We start from the raw sequence: 17406 nt of genomic DNA, 5'->3' as shown, positions 1-17406 counted from the left end.
AGGAGACGAGCTATGGAAGGGAGCACAGACAGTGCCCATCCATTCCTTCTGCTTGCTGCCAGGTGGGAGCTTGCAAAACTCTTCACTGCCCTCCTGGGACCCTTCTGGTCCATTAGTTTTTGGTGGTCATAAATGAGCTTCTACAAGGAGCTGTTCTTGATCGGGTCTTGGCCAAGAGTCTCCTGAGCTTTAGGAATATTGTTYCTCTGTTGCAGCATGTGTGCTTTCATCTGTCAGTTAAATCTGATCCATATCTGAACCTCTTGTGAGCCTGTGTTGTTTATGTGAATTGTGTGCATTGCAAACTTTATCAGCAATAATACTTTGCAGTAAAATAAAGTTAACTCAAAATAGTGAATGAATTATTTCTAAAAGACATTTAATACAGATCACTTTATGATGATTTGCTAAGAGGCGCAAAGATGAAGTTGTCCAGCAAAAATGTTTCTGCAACATTATCTGAGGATTCACTTGTAAAGTAGCTTGCTTTCAAGAATTTAACACTTTTTTTTTTTTTTTTTTTTAAGTGTTCTCAATGAAAAAGTCAGAGTTTGAAATAGGATCTCTTGGGACACTCATTCCAAAAAATACTGCTTTTTTGTTGTTGCTTGCTTTAAGTAGTCGTGGCAACTTCTGATTTATCAGAAATGTTTCTTTCTTTGGAACTCTATTTAAAAAATTCTTTTTAGCTTTTTGTGTAACCTTTACTGTTGGGGCAAGTCTTGAGGCAGATGTGTTCTGAATAATTAAATGAAAGTGTATTTTCTTCAGTTCTTGTTCACACAAAGATCCTGGATATTTTCTAACATACTAGATAGGAATTGTGAATTGAATTTATAATTCTATTCCTTAACTTTAATGCTTCAGAGAACACAAATTAATAACTTCACATATTTTATTCTTCTGTCATCTGGAAATTACAACACGCTTCCAGAGCGGCACTTGGTGCATGTTACTCGCCTTTGTCCTAGAGCTGGTCATTATGCACAAACTTTTTAGCTGCAAAAGTCTGTTCTGCTAAGAAAAAATAGAGGCTATTGATTTTAACTGATGGTCAGCCCTTCATTCTTTAATGTGTTTTATTCCATTTCTGCAAAGAAGGGTGCTTTTCTGTTCATGTCTTTTCCTTGAATGGCTGTTAGGAGGATGGCTTGCTTTCAGTGGGATAGAGCTGGAGGGTGGTCATCGTTGCTTCAACACAAATGGTAACCAGTCTAGTCATCYTGACAATGGTCTCTGCAATCTGCTTGCAGGAATGGCAAAGGAAGTCATTTTGCAGGATAGTTTATGGATTAAGCTCTGCTTGAGACTGCCTGGTGGAATTGGGACAGCTAATGATATTACAGAATATAGTCTGCATTGTAATCTGAGCTGCTTATGAAGCAATTCCTCAACTATTGCAATTCATAGTCAAGCATTTTTAAGGTAAACAGACACCAATTTAGTTTGGTTCAGAGTACCACTTTTATAATTCAGTTTCTATGTGCAAAATATGTAAATATTTAATGATATGACTTGCAGTTGTCTCTTTAACTGAAGTTTTGCAGTACATGGTGAATTGCCAGCTACTGGAGGGTGATGAAATATTTAGCTGAATGTAAGCTTTAGAGAATGGTTCTTTTGGGAAAAGTTTAAGGGAAATGATTCCTTAAATTTGGGTGAACCTTTTTACTTGTATAAAATACTAGAATAAAAATAGAATCTTGCAGTTGAAGACAATGTGCTCCCCCCCTTCTTTTTAATAGTTATAGGTATTGTTTGTACCTAGAGGCTTGTTAGAAAATTCTCTGCTCCTCACTGAAATTGGTATTTTGGCTCATTGGTTCAACAAGTGACTGATTGGCATACCTTCCATGAAGGCTCATTTACATTAAATAGCCAAGGATTAAATATTGAGTAGAAAAACTTGTGGATAAGAACAGAAAATATCTGCAAGGAAAAGGAAAGAGCCAGTAAAATAGCATTTTTAAATACTGAAGATGACATGAATTCCTAAAAGTGTTAATCTTATCTGACTTGCTCCTGAGATGCTACTATCTTGTTAGATTGGCCTAGTATGCAGAAACAGTCCTAGAATGAGCAAGTAAAATGGTTGGAAACAGCTGCCCTGAAAGGTCCCTGCTGCATTCAAGAGAATTCTGTAGACCAGCTCTTAAGAGGCTTGTGCCGGAAGATTGGTTGCTCACTGAAAGCAGGAAAACTCAAACTCGAGTCTTTAGGAGAACGGAAACTGGACCACAGTGATGAGGGCTATGGAAGCAGGTAATGTTTCTAGGTACTAGAATAATATGGAGAGGACAGTTGCAGTCCTTTATAGGAAAAGTCATTGCCTGTGTAAATAACCACAGAATGCAAATAAATATTATCCGTGTGTTTTATTAAAGTCACTCCTGGCTGATGAAATCTAGAACTGTAATGTTCCTGTAAAAGTGAAACGCTGAAGGCGTCTCAATTAAAAAAGCTCCAAGAAACAGCCTAGGTGAACGCTTAATGGTCTTCTGCTGATTTAAATCTTATTCACTGAGAAAATAAATATTTGTGGCAGATCGTATATGCTTTCTCTTCTACCAATTTATAAGCTTAATACCAAAGAGATTTAGATTGATTTATTTATAGTTTACATATCATGGTACGCGTGTCACAGACCTCCTGAACAGTGGATACAACGTGTCGTAATATCTTTGCAGCTGTGATAGTTGAAGAACAAGAGTAAGGGAAGGTTTGTTGTGGGTGGGGGGAAGAAGAGGAGCAATATCCCTTATTATACCAGCTGATGGAARGAAAAAAAAGTTTTGTGGTGGTTCAAATAGCAACTGAAGTTTGAAAACCACCAGGTTTTATATATTCTAAAGGTTACTTGTAAATTGAATATTCTAGGATAAAAATGCTCASAACTGGAGAGAAATTGAATACATTTAATTGTAAAACCAACTCTGTTAAAAGGTACATAATCAGATATGAATTTAGCAAGTTTTTGTATGCGTATTTCTGCTTCCTGTGAATTGTTTTTAACTTACTAAACTTTATTTGACATTGTGTGGCCTTCTTCTTTCTTTACCTACCTGCTTAGAGCTTAGTGGGTGCAAAAAGATACCTGTATGTAAAACTTGGCTTCCAGCTTATGCACAAGTGACCTCACTACTTAATTGGTCTTATTATCATGGTACTAATCAGAGCTTGTTATCATCCAGGAAAATGATGAGCCTTAAAGCCCAAGGACTTGCCATTTAGAAATAAACCTTTGTTTTGTCCAACATGTTTGGGATGTTGTATTGATGACTGATTATCCTTTAGAGTTAGGTTACTAGCTCTAAGTCCATTTTTTTTGTCCTCTACCTGCTCTCCCCCCATAATATCTTAGGTCTGCTTGCTGGTCAAATGCAAAGGCAACCTTATTTAACTAAGTGGAGTCCWTTGAAAAGTTTTGCTTGAGCAGCGTGTTAGAAGGCATCCAGCTCTTCCACTGAGCAAGATTGGCAACACTTATTGTTGCAATTCTGTTCTGAGCATTTCTTCTGTGGCAAGCTGGCTCCATAATAGCAAAAACCTTAACATCCATTTCCCCTCTACTTCAGTTACAAGGAAAAGAGAAAACTACTTTTTTTCCTTCAGTCAACTCTTTTCTTGTTCTGTCTTTAAGAATAATTGTATCCCTCCTTTTTTTTTTAATCCCCTCCTAAATAATTAATTAAATGATTTATAGTCTCTAACTTCTTTCTCTTACCAGAGTGCTGTAAACATAAAGTGGTGTTTGTCCCATTTTATAGACAAAGTGAGGGGTGGAGCAGCAAATGACTTCATCAGTGTTGCACATGGCATCCATGGGTTGGTTGTACGTGGCAATCCTGCTGGCTCAAGCAGCAATATCCCTGGACATGTCTGTCTGTCCTGTTCTCCTTTTCCCTCTACCTCATCATCCACCTTTGGCTTATGTTGACAAAGTCATGTGTAAAATGGTGCAATGATATACATTGGTGATCCTAAGAAGTGTGGCCATTTTTCTTCCCTGAGTTATTTTTCATCTGGATCAATTTTCCTGTTCTTCCCTGGACATCTAAATGAAGATTTACACCTTCTGTGTACCTCTCTGAATGGACAAATGTGGGGATAAAGCAAGGGATCAAAGGCTGTGTAATTTTGCATTGCTTGTAAGCTTGTAAGCTTCCTTGCTGCAGAGAGTGCAACCGTAATGTCAGGCCAAAGTTTTAGGAGCACCTTTCAGGTAGGCAGTGCTTCTGAAATAAATTCTTTTGCTCTGCTTCTGATTTCTCTTGTGGAAGAAGTTTCTGTGCATTCATGCAGTAAACTGGTTTGTGGATCTATTCCAGGTTAAAACTGATCTACCTAGAAAAGAATCTAAAACGTCTCTGCAGCCTGCACACGTTGTACGAATTCCTGTGCCAGCAGGAGGCAAGGGATGGCATGGGGGTGGAAACACATGAGAGGACAGCGAAGTGTGTTTKTGAAGCTACTTAAGTGGTACTGCTGCCAGCCAGTGTTTGCAGACCTGCGGCAGCCTTGGGTGAACTTGTTTCCTGCAGTGAGCACCGACACCAAGTTAATCTAGTTCAGCAATATTAAGATGCAATTGCAGTGTGCGCTAAATAGTGGGAGCTGTGCTAGTGTCTGCTATCTGGTGCCTTTCATGATGAAGGGTATTTGTATTGTATTCTGGCACACACTTAAAGCTTGCACTGAAGAATCTGTACTGCTATAGTTACTCATGTTGTCTAGATTAAGTTAGCACATGATAAGATAATACCTTGATTTTGTTGTGTGGAATACACATCTTTGGGATAAAGAGGTGGGGAGAAGTTAATTGTTGTTTTTCTTCTCTCCTGAAGATAAATTGATAACAAAGTAAATTAACAAATATGTCTGATATTTTTGAGAAATCCAGCTATTTCTTCAATTCTTTTTGTATCAGTGTCTGATTTTTGAAGAAGCAAAGAAATTGGAAGAAAGTTTCTTATGGCTGTCATGTGATTAAAAAGACATGCATGAAAGTATTCTAAGAGGTATTGAAATATGGGTGTGTAGCAGTTATGCATACAGAATGGCCTTAATTGTTCTTTGCTACTCAGCCCAGCCCAAGAACTGACATAATGTGCATTCTCATGTAGGAATTTTGTAAGGCATCTATGCCTGTGTGGAATTTCTTGCCTCTCTTTCCATCTGTTAGGATGTTGATGAACAGATGTAATTTATCTGTTTGATGCCTCGAGGTAGATTGGACTTCGTATTTTTACTTGCTTTACTTTTAGAGTTGAAGTTCCTTTAGTCTTTGTTACTCTGTTGGTTAAGGAAATGGAAAGTATACTAAGGAAGTGCAGTCTGCAAAATGCTTGCTTTCTCTGCTGATAGCTTTGAATTACCTTTGCTTTTCCTTAGCTAGAAGACACTGTTTCCTTTTTAGGTTACTGAATTGATGATCTTGTATGAAAAAAAAAAGTGAACAGGCAAGATACTTTTTTTCATTCTATTATGTCAACATCCATTAATGTTTTCTGATGTTATTGCCAGCTTCAGCTATTAAAAAGACCCAGCTTTTCACCAGAAAGTTAACGGATATATAGTATGTAATTGTGTGTTGTTATGACCCTCTATCTAGATTTAAAAATAGCTTTTTAAACTTTCATAATCTTCTGGTGTTAAGCTAGCATTTTTTCATGGGACTAACTCAWACAGATTGCATGAACTAGCCATGGGTAAGATTGTTTAGCGAGATCTGGACCATGACCTCCAAAGGGGTAATGAAAACGTATTTGGCAGTGACTATCGCTAAGGACTTTGGATATAAATACTACCTTCTGAAATATTCTAGTGAATGCTTTGCCTGTAGGGTAAGGCATGAGTGGAGGAAAAGGCCAAAAATGACTGTTGTCAGATGACAGTGCTGTTAATGTTCATAAGCTGTTATTTGAAGAAGTCGGTCATCTTTGGGCGTTTTGCATCTTAAATTACTAAACGCCAATCTGTTTGTTTGTAGGAGCCTGAAGAATTGTAATAACATTATTGTTTGTTTGTGGTTCTTGATTTTAACATGAAATATAGTAGGAACACTGCTTTTCATGAGGCTTTTCTTTTCCGTCTTTCTTAACTTTGAAATTGGCTTTCAAGGGTTATTATTTGAAATATTCACATCTGTGAACCAGGAAGCAAAGGACTGATTTCCTGTCTATTCAGCCATGGATGAAGCTCAGATTTCTTGTTTGTTATGATAGTTTCCAAAAACATTGCTGAGAGACTGGATTTCATAAAGCTGACCTGTATCTGCAATCCTGTGACTGCCTAGATTATGGAGGAGTAAATAAGTTGCATTTTAAAAAGAAACTCATAATTCTGAATAATGCTTGAAATGAGTGAAGAAAAAGTGCAGTTCACCTGTACTCTTGTTTTAGGGTGTGATTTGACTTGGGCACATGATAGTAACAGTATTGAATAGTCAGCTGACTGTATTATGAAAGAGCCTTTCTCCTCTTTAGCCTGTTCTCCGCAGAAATGGTGCCCACGTATCCAGCTGGATGAGCACAGCACTCCTTCCAGTAGCCAGGGAGGGAGCGTGCTCTTGCCTTCCTTGTCGTTTTGGCTAGAGCTGCCAGTGAATGAGCAGTGCAGTCAGTCGGCCCGTTTACATCAGGCCTGACGCTTTTTGCAAGYATTAGGCTTTCGTGACATGTGAATGCAAGTTTAGGTAAGGTTAAGCCTGTTCCCTCCTCATTTGTTCCAGGAGACAAGGTTACCTGGCCTGAGGTGTTACCTCCAGGGTGAATCATTTGGGGCAGCCTTGCACAAAGCGGGTCGCAGTCTCTACTGGAGACCAGTGTTTCAGCCTCACCAACTCAAAGGCATGCTGTGTGGCAGGAGGTCTCTGGTTAGTATCCTGTACCTTTTTTTTTTTTTTGTGGAAAAATTTACGATGTAAATCATCAGCTCTCTTCTTACAGGTTTTGTAAGGATTTCTTTTGTTTTTCTTTTTCTCAGAAAAGAGGTAGCACTTCTAATTAAGTCACCTTTAGAAAGAAGTACCAAGCATAAATTGATAGTGCTACCTTCTTAAATCAGCAGACAGCTTGAAACAATAGCTTTGAAAGAGAAATATTGCTTGCAGTGAGGTTCGCCTCTGAGGAAAACATTAACTATTTCAAACCTCAGTTATAATTTGGCAGAGAGCTAATATGCCTGTTTCATGATCCCAGACTGCTTCCCTGAGCTGCAGAGGAGGCAAATCCACAACTGTTAGGAACAGACGAGTGGGGTGTCTTCAAAGCTCTTAATGCCTATGAGGTTAAACTCTAGCATACTGAAGATAAGTAGGTAAAATGCAGTAATGGGAATTTATTATTTCTTTGAAGGATTACTCACTTCTTGAATTTAGTTGTTTATGATCTCTGTTTTCCTGTGCTATGTAGAAAACTGTCTTGTACAGATGGTTTCTAGGGAAGAGGGGAGACACAAGAAGAGAAGGGGAAATAGAGACTACTCAGTAAAACCATAAGTGCGTTTGAGAGGACTGGAGGAGAGGAACAACTCCTGCACAGATGTCCCTATATCTAGCTGTAATAGCTCTATACCTAATTTGGTGTTAGTGGTTCTGACAGCTGTGTTTGACTCAAATGTGGGCTTCCTATCTAACGCCAGGGACCACATGTCCATCAGCAGCACTACTTAAGTTAAGTGATTTCACTTCCAAGCCAAATTATAAAATCTGTTGTCCTTCAGTCCACAAGAAAAGGCATCCAGAAAGCTGCCACTGGGTCATCTCCCGCTCTCTCAGGAGACAGCCTCACAGCCTCATGCTGGTTACCCTCATTAGACTGTACTCACTGTCCAGGCTAACCTCTCATATAGAAGGGAGGCAGCAGAAAGGATTTTCTTTCATCTTGGCAGATGCCAGGAATTGTTCAAGGTGCGTAATTTTACTTTTCCTCTGGGCTGACTACCTATTTAGAGGTAAATATGATGGGAGGAGGAAGAAGCCCTGTGTGGAGAGAAGCATAGGGAAGTTATCTGAGGAGGCAGGACCTGTGGCTGGGGGACTCAGTCCTGGTCAAAGAGATGTTGGTAATTTCTTCTTCTTTAGTCTTTACTGCTTGTTTCCTTGCTTGCCTACAGTAAAGCTAATTGAAGCCATGGAGTGAAAAAGGCCCTGTGGGAGTATTGCGTGGCCAGGAGAGTAGAAAGACTAGCCTACACTTGGCCTGTGGGTAAGAGCAAATACAGCATATTCTCAAAGATTTTACAGTGTACTCCCTAGTATGCAGCTCCTGTGGATTGGAGAGATTAAATTTTAAAGTAGAAAATATCTTGGCTTTAATGAAAATGTTAAATTCTTTCCACTTACTGTCTTATCTAGACTGCTTTTTTCTCCTCTCTTCACCTCATACCTCTGTATTTGCTCAGCGGTCTAGCGTAGGCTGTTACTGAGTGTTGTTCGCTGAGTAGGGCAGAGCATTTCACACCGTCAGTATATTTGGTATTATGGACCGAGACCCACCAGTTGTGAAGTGGGTAACGCAGAGTGAGGAGGAGCTCCAATGGAAAKGGCAGTGAAATGCCCAGTGTGCTGCATCACTTTCACAGAGCACAGGCTCACTTGCTTGATACGCGTAAAGACTAGATTAAGTTTTCTGGATTTTAACCTGTAAGTGATCTACTTCTTCATTGCCTCAGTACATTAAAATAAATGTTCAGAATACTTTAATTGTATGCAGGAACAACTTTCCTCCTTATAGCATCAACTTGCAGTAGGCATCAAGTGATGCCTCAGCTAGGAGAAACGTTGTAGCAAAGGCAAAGATAYGCAGTTTGAGTATAGTGAGGGAACTCAGCCAGAATCTGGTCAGTGATGYGGTGGTTCTTTAAAATGATCGAGAACAAGTTGTCACCCCCAACTTCCCTCCCCCAGAAAGAAGAGTCCAGGTAGCTGCGAGATAAATACTGAATATATGAGCAGAGCATTGAGTGTACCGGGAAGGCGGTRTGATGAACGCACCTGTGGGCAAAGGGAGCCTCTAATCTGGAAGGGGAGTGACAGTCACGTGCCTGCATAGCGAACGTTTGGCAGTCCAGTTAGTTAGCTATGTCTSTGCACTAGCCACAGTGAATGCTGGTAGGAAATCAGAATGGCAGTGGTATAGATTCTTATCTCAGAGCAGATGAATAAGAAGCAGATGCCAGATCCGCTCACGTTATGATGCTTTTGTGCCCCTGGAAGGTGGGGTTCTGGCCTGTACCGCTCAYGGGAAGGTGGCAAGCCCACTGAGGTCCCCAGGAGACCAAGAAAACGCATCCCGGTACCTGTTACCGTGAACGTTAGGACTTTTAATCACCACGCGTGAGGTTGGGAAGAGCATTGCTCTTGGGTTTTGGGGGAGAGTGTTCTTTATGGTTTTTTTTCCAAATCGGCAAACTTGGCATCCGCAGATGGAGTCAGACACGAGATAGTGTCCCAGGAGGTATCACCAGTGTCTGTCCTGTACGAGGCTGTACAAATTACACAATTCTGGAAGAGTACTGTCTCCCSTCTTTTGAGGGAGGGGGAAGAATAAGTTAGAGTTTGGCTACTCAGGTATCTGCTTGGCCAAATATAGAAAAAATTACCAAGGCTTTAAGAAAGKCTGGTGAAGCTGAGAACCACTTCTGCTGCATTGTGTATTGGATCACACTACTGGAATCGGAAATTCCTTACGGTAACTGCTTTGAGAATGCCCTGTTACAGGGACAGTAGACTTGTAYGAGTGCGTTTTTGTTTTATTTCAAATTTTTTATTTTGTTATTTTTGAGATGAGAATCCAAACATCCAAAGAATATTTTGACATCTTTAAATTGAAATATTTGAGCTTTTTGGATAGTGCAGGAGATGCCTCTTTTAAGGCAATTTACTGTTTCTCCAACTGGAATCATTTATTTATTTAAAGTTTTTTTATTACCAGTAGTAAACCTTCAATTAGAAACTGTCATTTATCTATTTATTAGTATTTCATACTGGTATATGAATGGGCTCTTGATATATGTCAGTGTATATCAAGCAGTTTTTAGGATTCTGATGAAGCACAYAGCTTAGATTCACAATAGTATAAATTCTTAATAAGTTGTATTATTTTTAATTAAGTTTGAAGAATTTCCTTCATACTGTKGTCATCTTAATTTGAAAAATAATTTTAAAAAATGCCTGAATTCTTATCTTGTGCTAATTTGTCTTGCAGAAATAGATGTGTAGTCTGACTTTATTTAAATTTAGTTATATATTGAAAATTGCCTTTTATTTTAGCGACAATTTTGAGAGTCAACTTTGAGAAGACTGATTCATTGCAAAGAAGTATATGTACATATCAACTAGTGAGGTTTTTTTTGATAATTCTGAAAAGTATAATGTTAGATGATTGTGTTACATTGGATTCACTTTCTGAGAGAGTGGAACTGAAATAGTTGTGCRGGTAGAAGAATGGAGCTGGCCAGGCTGTCGAACAAGCCAGAGTGCTCTGCTGTTTCATACACTCTTTCAATGAGTTTCTTTAAAACTCATTCATCTGTTGCAGAAACTTTCTCTCCCATCCCTCTGAATGTGTAGCCTTTCTGGTATTCTCTTGCTATTTCCTAAAGATGTAAGAAATAAACCTGTTGGCTTTTTTCAGCTTGAACATCGTACTGTATATCGCCCTGTTGYATGCTTAGATTTTTAGCAATATACTTAAACATTTAAAAGAAATGTATACAATAGAGTGTTTTTGCTCCTATATCTTTATTGTGAGTTTTGTTCATATAAAAGTTCTTACACCTATCCAAAGTTGTATATTTTTGTTTGTTCAGGAACTTTTTATTTCCATATTTATGTATTGTTTCTATATATATTATTGTGAACAATATAGTCAAATATATATATTCTGCACATTGTTTTTCCTATTACCACTTATGCTTTTCATAGTCTAAGATCTTTTTCTGTGATATTTCTTCTAGGCTCTTTAACTAGGAGTGTGTCTGGCTGTTTCCTTGTTTAGTTTTTGCATACAGGAGAATATGGCCTTAGCTTAGCATGAARTCATCTCCCTGTCACATTTTTTTTTAAACAGCTGTTGGTTGTAATGGAGGATATTACAAGAAAACTTTATTAATAATGATAAATGTTTCTTTAAAACCATAAGCAATGCTGCCTTTTTTTTTTAATATATATATATATATATATATATACGTATGGTTTGGATTTGACCAAGTTTGTAGAAATAGTGAGAGCTAATAGGCTAGTAAAACTAACTGGAATTCTGAAACATAACAACAATTCTGAGGATGTTGTCTGCATGACTCTGTCCTGTCAATGAATAATATAAAGGATAACATTACGCATCTAATGTTTTAGTTAGAAATAGGGAAGTAATGAAAAAAATGAATAGCAACCAATTTTAAATTCCATTGAAACACAGGGGATAAAGATGTATTGAAAATTTTTGTAATATCTGACACTAGAAGAGTAGGAGAAACAAAATATTTTGGTAACACCAATGTAAAATTTAARAAAATCTGTTCTCATTCTTTAAAATAATGCTATAGGACATTTACTGGTGAAAAACAGTTTGTTCTTCTTTGTTGAACTACATCAGTCTCAGAGGGACTTAAATTCCACTGTCTGTGGATAGAAACAAATTCTGCACTGTTGTTGCTTAGGTATTCCTAAAAATATTAATTTTATTATGCAGATACTTGCTCTGTACAACTGTGGCTTGTCTGTCACGAGCCCTATCTGCATGCATCCTAGAATCAATAGTACATTAAGGAAGCTGACATGAGGAGGGGAAAAAATCATAAATAATGAATAGCAGGCTTTACTGCTGGCGTTTCATTTCTGCTAAAAATAATACAATTTCTAGTGAGGTACTCYTGTACTGTATAACCTGATTAGACTCAAACTCATTATCCATAACACTAGTGACTTTATTTAGTCTGTTTCTTGTTAAGAAATATAATAGTGTAATCCTTAACTATATATACATGGATTTCCATGTATTAGAAATGCTGTATGTACAGTATGAGTATTTTTATTAGACCTCATCTGCAGTCTACTGAGAGACCAGGCTGTAAAGTAGAGGGATGTGAGGATTGTTTTTAACCACTCTTTTCTTAGCTTTATAAACAATAGGAGCTTGTGAAAACAGTTTTTTTGTGGTATGCAGGATATGTGAAGTTTTGAATGTAAGAGCATGATCCTTGCACTTTAAATCTGTGTATTAATTTTTTTCATTAGCTCTCTCTGCTTCCACATCCTGCACATTGCTGGCAAGCATGCATCAGCAATAGCAATAAGACTTTCTTCACTAATGTGTCTGACATATCTCTGAAACGTGGTTGCTCAGAGCGATAGCTGATTTTTTTAGAAGTTGATTCCTTTCTAGCCGTCTGAGTAATTTCACCTGATATTACTTTAAATTTCCTATATAATGTGCTCTTTCGATGAATAGCCGTGTAGAATCGGCACAGGAAGAGCAAGTCCTTGGCAATACCAGCTCAATTGCATCTGCAGATGAGGATTTAAAATTCTATGCAGCAGACAGTACCTCCAGCAGGCGAGTAAAAGGTTACTGCATTATTTTGCTTGTTTGCATCTGTAGTCTTTATCTACCAAAGGTTTTCTTTTATTGTTCAATTTGCCGTGCATGCTCGTATATGGATGTTACTGGAAACTGATTTAATGGGAACATGAATATCAAAAGGGCAGAGCAAGGTGAAGGGAGAGGCTCAGTTCAGCTTTAAACCGGAGGWAGGGAGGGGGGAGGAGGGAGAAAGAGTAAAGGGGAGGGGAGAGAGGGAGCAGGAGAGAAATTAAGCCTTCAGTGCGTTGCAGAAACGAGAAGTTTTTCATCAATGTATTCATTTAAGCTGCTTTTGTGTCACTTGCATTTTTCTTAACCTTTTGATAAAGAGGATGCTCCTGAAGCAGGCAAGCCCTGATAGCTCTATAAATGTAAGTGACGATTATTTTAAGTCAGATTATCCTGTAATCAGGTTAAGCATTTGTGTTAATGTGAGACCTTCTGCTTTCAGAAACAGTATTGCATACTCTCTTAAACCAATTAAAATGAGCTTTTTACAATATTACTTGCATCTTTTTATTAAATATAGAAAGGAAAAAGCGCATTGTTCCTGTACTAGTATCTCATGAAAATGAGGTATTTCTCATAATGAGTTAACTGCATGTGTTCAGTTAGAAAGGTATTCACTGTTGAAACTAGAGTATACATCTTTTTAAAGGTTAGAAGGTCTTTTTATGCCTGACTGCTCATTTGAATTAGTTTTGCTGCTCCTGGATCCTTTTTTTTTCTCTCCAAGTGAAGGACTCCTACAAGACTTTACCAAAGCCGCTTATGCTCGTTGCCCCCATAACTTCTCTCGGGAGTTGGCTCCGTTACCTTTGGACATGCTACTTTAAATTCTTTCCTCCTCCTTTCTTCCTCCGTTTACATTTTTGCTGTTGTTTCCTGATGTCTTCCTGGCTCTCGCAGCTGCCTAGCAGCCATTCGGGGTTTGGGTAGCTCGCAGCACGCTGTTTCTCAGGAGTTTCCCATATTTCAAGTTGGGGGGGGATGGGACGGGACATTTATTATTTATTTATTTTAAGGCAGTGCAAAAAGTCCCTTGGAGAGCCCCGCAGGGCTCGGCCGGGGCCGCGGGCGCGCCGACGGCCCCGCCGTGCAGAGGGGAGGCGCGGGCGCAAGGTGCGCGCTTTTTAAACCCCGGTCCGCCTCGCTAATGGGGCGGGCTGATGCTCTCTGGTGAAGCTTTTTTTTTTTTTTTTTTTTTTTTTTTTTTTTTCCCTTCCTCCTTCCCCCTCCTTCGGTTTATCAGTCTTTAATTTCAGCCAGGGAGCTGCAGAATGAGGCAGTTGAGCAGTTTTGAGTGTTTATGGGACGCTGCTGGTCCCGGTTTCTTAAAGAATAAACTCGTCTGATGAGCAAGTCAATGTGCGGCTGTGGCTGCAGCATTATTTCTTCCTTAATGAAGAGGCTGGGCTGTTCGACCTGCTGCTCCGATCTGCTATCTTGCAGCCGTACATCAGAGCAGTTGCAGAGACTATCCATTGAATGTCTCAGTCAGCCAAAGAAGGTAACTATATTCAAAAATTAAAATRTACCATTAACAAGATGCTTTATAATTTGGACTTAAGTGATAAAAAGACAAATTTCAGATGTTCTTAGCAGTTTTTTTGACCTTGCAGTAGCTATCCAATATCATTTTGCCATCATCAGGTTGTGTAGCAATAGAAATGTGCTGCAGTAATTGATTTTGTAATAGGATCAGGTGATTTACTGGCTGCACTGACAACCACTTGCTTGCTTGTTCTGAAACGTGGAGCACTCTAATGGATGTTTTGATTGCAGCCTCGAGTTGCTCTGAAACTGCTAGATGCTCAAGGATGTGGCATCTCATTTGTCAGAATAAAAACTTCTTCAGTGGTATTCTCCAAGTAATGTTGGATTTCCCCCTTCCCCCACCCCCAAATACTGAGTGCATTTTCTGATTCASGATTCTTTGTACTGTTCTTTATAAATAGAATTGGAAATTGTCTTCATCAACAGTATGTATGTCAACTTAACCCTTTTTCTTATAGGCATTTGTTTCCTGAGAATTTGATCCATGGCAAACATAGCCCAAGTCTATGCTTAGAGGAGAATATGCAACACTTCTTTATTGGTTGGTCTTAAATGTTTTCTGCTAATAGATGATGGTTGGGAAGCAAAAAGCTGACTATTTAGAAAACAAACCAAACTAAACTTAAAAAAAAAAAAAAAAGAAAAAAAAAAAAAAAAGAAACCCATGTCAGAGCATCAGCTTTATTGTAGAAAAGTCTTTAGGAGCTGTGAATGGAATCCAGTGAATGCAAGTGGAGAGCTTCATTGGCTCAGCCTTTTGGACCAGTCTGTCTCTGGCTGATAAAATTGAAATAGGATTCATCTACCAAGTTAGTTGGGGAATAGTATAAGCACCAAATATGCTACAGTGGTTGGTAACAGTTTCCATTGAATTCACCTTCAAAATACATTTATAGATTTTCTCTCCTATTGTGCAAGAATGAACATTCCTTGCTCATGGATATATGGCATAATGTATAAGAAAGAAAGCTTAAAAAGTGAAAATAACTTGTGTTATTAAAAATTGCCTTCARTTGTTGTCATCTTGTGTCTATTTTGAACTGAAAATCTATGGAAGAATTTGCATCAGGAAATAGGAATTTCTGGCATGGACTTTGAAGTAATAAACAGTCAAAAGATAACTTCAGTATGCTGAAGTTCAGAGGATGACAGTCACCTTGGCTTAATTAACATTAAACAACTAAGAGTTAAGATCAGATTGGTAACATTTTTTCAAGTGACTGTATAATACAGGGATTTTAAATGGCCCAAAATAAATCAAAGCGGTTTGATTTGAAATTGTTGAACCTAATCATAATTAAAATTAATGAGCAAGAAACATTGGATTTAAACCAGTAGATTTTAATTTTGTTTTCCATTTATACTTCAAAGATTGCTAAATGGGAGTTGATTCKCACTCATGTAATCTGGTACATTTTTTCCTAATGAGAAGAATATTCTGCTACTTCCATGTTTGTTCAAGCAGTGTACAGCTTAACATTCGGATTATTATGTTCCCAACTGTTATGCTGTGAAGTGAGCATGAGTACTCTTGCACAAGTAGGTGGTGTCTCTTGCCAAGTTATACATGYGAAAAGAAACCAAAATTCCCATTTTCCCATTCCCAACACATAATATGTTTCTTCAGTTTGAATGAACTGACCATTAAGTTGGAGTAGCAGAATGAGCTCAAACTATTTTTTATACTTGAAGAGGAGTAGTGTGCAAAGGTGTGCATGTGGGGAGATGGGAACATTTCTCTGAGCTCATGTTGCAGGGCTTCAGTMAATGATTGCAGAGCKCAGTGTTTTGACTTAAAAAAAAAAAAAAAAAAAAAAAATATTGGGGGCCAGCAAGCTTATTCTGTTGCAGTTGTTTGCTTTAGATTGCCTTAATAGGCAACAGGAAATGCAGCTATTGGCTTAGGAGAGAGGCTAATTAAAAATTGCTTCCATGTATAGGTGTTCACTTGATAGGAAAAATAAGCTTAAATACCTTTTTAAAATTTATTTATTTATTTATTTATTTATTTTACTTTTAAATGTGTTTTATTATTCCATTATCTATCTTTGCCAAAGTTAGTTTATATTAATTATAGTTTTTTGGGACCATAATACCATAATGTTGTGGTTTTGTACTAGGATTTCTGAGAAAGCTGATGTGATCCACTGTGTTTTGTGTGTTTAAACACAGTGATAAAGAGCTAAGGAGTCATATTCTGAACTTCAAGAAGAAAGTTTTGGTAAATCACTGGGAAAAATGAGTTGGAAAGAATTCCATTTTTTCAGGTAAAATGGAAAATGGAACACTATCATCTTATAAAGACAGCCTGTGCAAAACTGCACTGCAAAATGTAACAACTCCATGAAACTGTAGCAGGGGTAAGACAGACAAAAGACCCTTCTATTGATGACGATATATTACAGAAATAGTAGTAAATACTAGTAATGTGTTCTCTTGGATTATTGTTGTACTAACAACAGAGCAGAATGAAGACACTAATTAATATCCTGAATGTTATAACTAGGTTTAATATTCTGAAAGTTYGCCAGAGATTTATTCCAAGTGCCTCCTCTAAGCAATCGTAACACGTCGGTAGGGTGGTCTGAATGTGCCCCTGCCCCAAAGCACTTACTGGGAATTCAGTCAGTGACAGAGATAAGGGCTGTTATGTATATGTGTAAGGTAAATGGAGGAGTTGTTTCTTATATATAGTGTATTACTGTAGCTTCTGGGACTTTAGTAGTACTCTAATTAACACAAATCAATACTTAACCGTATTTAAAACTAGTGTTTTTGTTCTTAATGTTTAGCCAGACGACGTTTGCAGTGATAGCCACTACAACAGCTCTGAAAATGACCCCTTTTTAAAGAAATTGTATAAGTTGCAAGAACTAAATTTTGAATGTGTGAAACATTGGACTAAATATGGTAAATCCATATTGAAGTCAGAAGGAAACTGACTTTATCTTAAATGTTGTATACACTGTTGAAGATTAACCTTAATATTTAAGCTGCAATATTTGCCAAGATTATTTTGATTTTTGCATGCCATTCAGTAGGATGACTTTCTAAACTTGAAATGTTGCTCATTTAAAGTGTCTGCCAACATGATAGTAAAAGAAATCTTGCAACAGACTACTTTATTAAAAAAAAAGTGTGTGTGTGAAAGAGAATTATATTGATTCTGTAAAATTAATGCTAATAATACTCGTTTCACCTGCTTTAAGAGAAATTAGGTGTCTCCCAGAGAAMTACAAATGATATTTCTGAGAGGGACTTTGAT

The 17406-nt window shown here is 37.9% G+C and overlaps 1 protein-coding gene across 1 annotated transcript in view; it reads left to right on the top strand.

The window, feature by feature from the left end:
• Positions 1-6860: 6860 nt before the first annotated feature.
• Positions 6861-17406, top strand: part of FBXW7 (F-box and WD repeat domain containing 7) — a 147177-nt gene continuing 136631 nt past the window's right edge. Inside the window, exon 1 of the mRNA XM_085300625.1 lies at positions 6861-6874. The gene's annotated coding sequence lies outside the window, so the exon portion shown is untranslated. The remainder of the gene's footprint in view (positions 6875-17406) is intronic.

This window comes from Rhea americana, unplaced genomic scaffold (assembly GCF_003343005.1).
Source record: "Rhea americana isolate MKP2758 unplaced genomic scaffold, rheAme1 scaffold_167, whole genome shotgun sequence".
Lineage (NCBI taxonomy): Eukaryota > Metazoa > Chordata > Aves > Rheiformes > Rheidae > Rhea > Rhea americana.
This window is presented reverse-complemented; position numbering and strand designations above follow the sequence as displayed.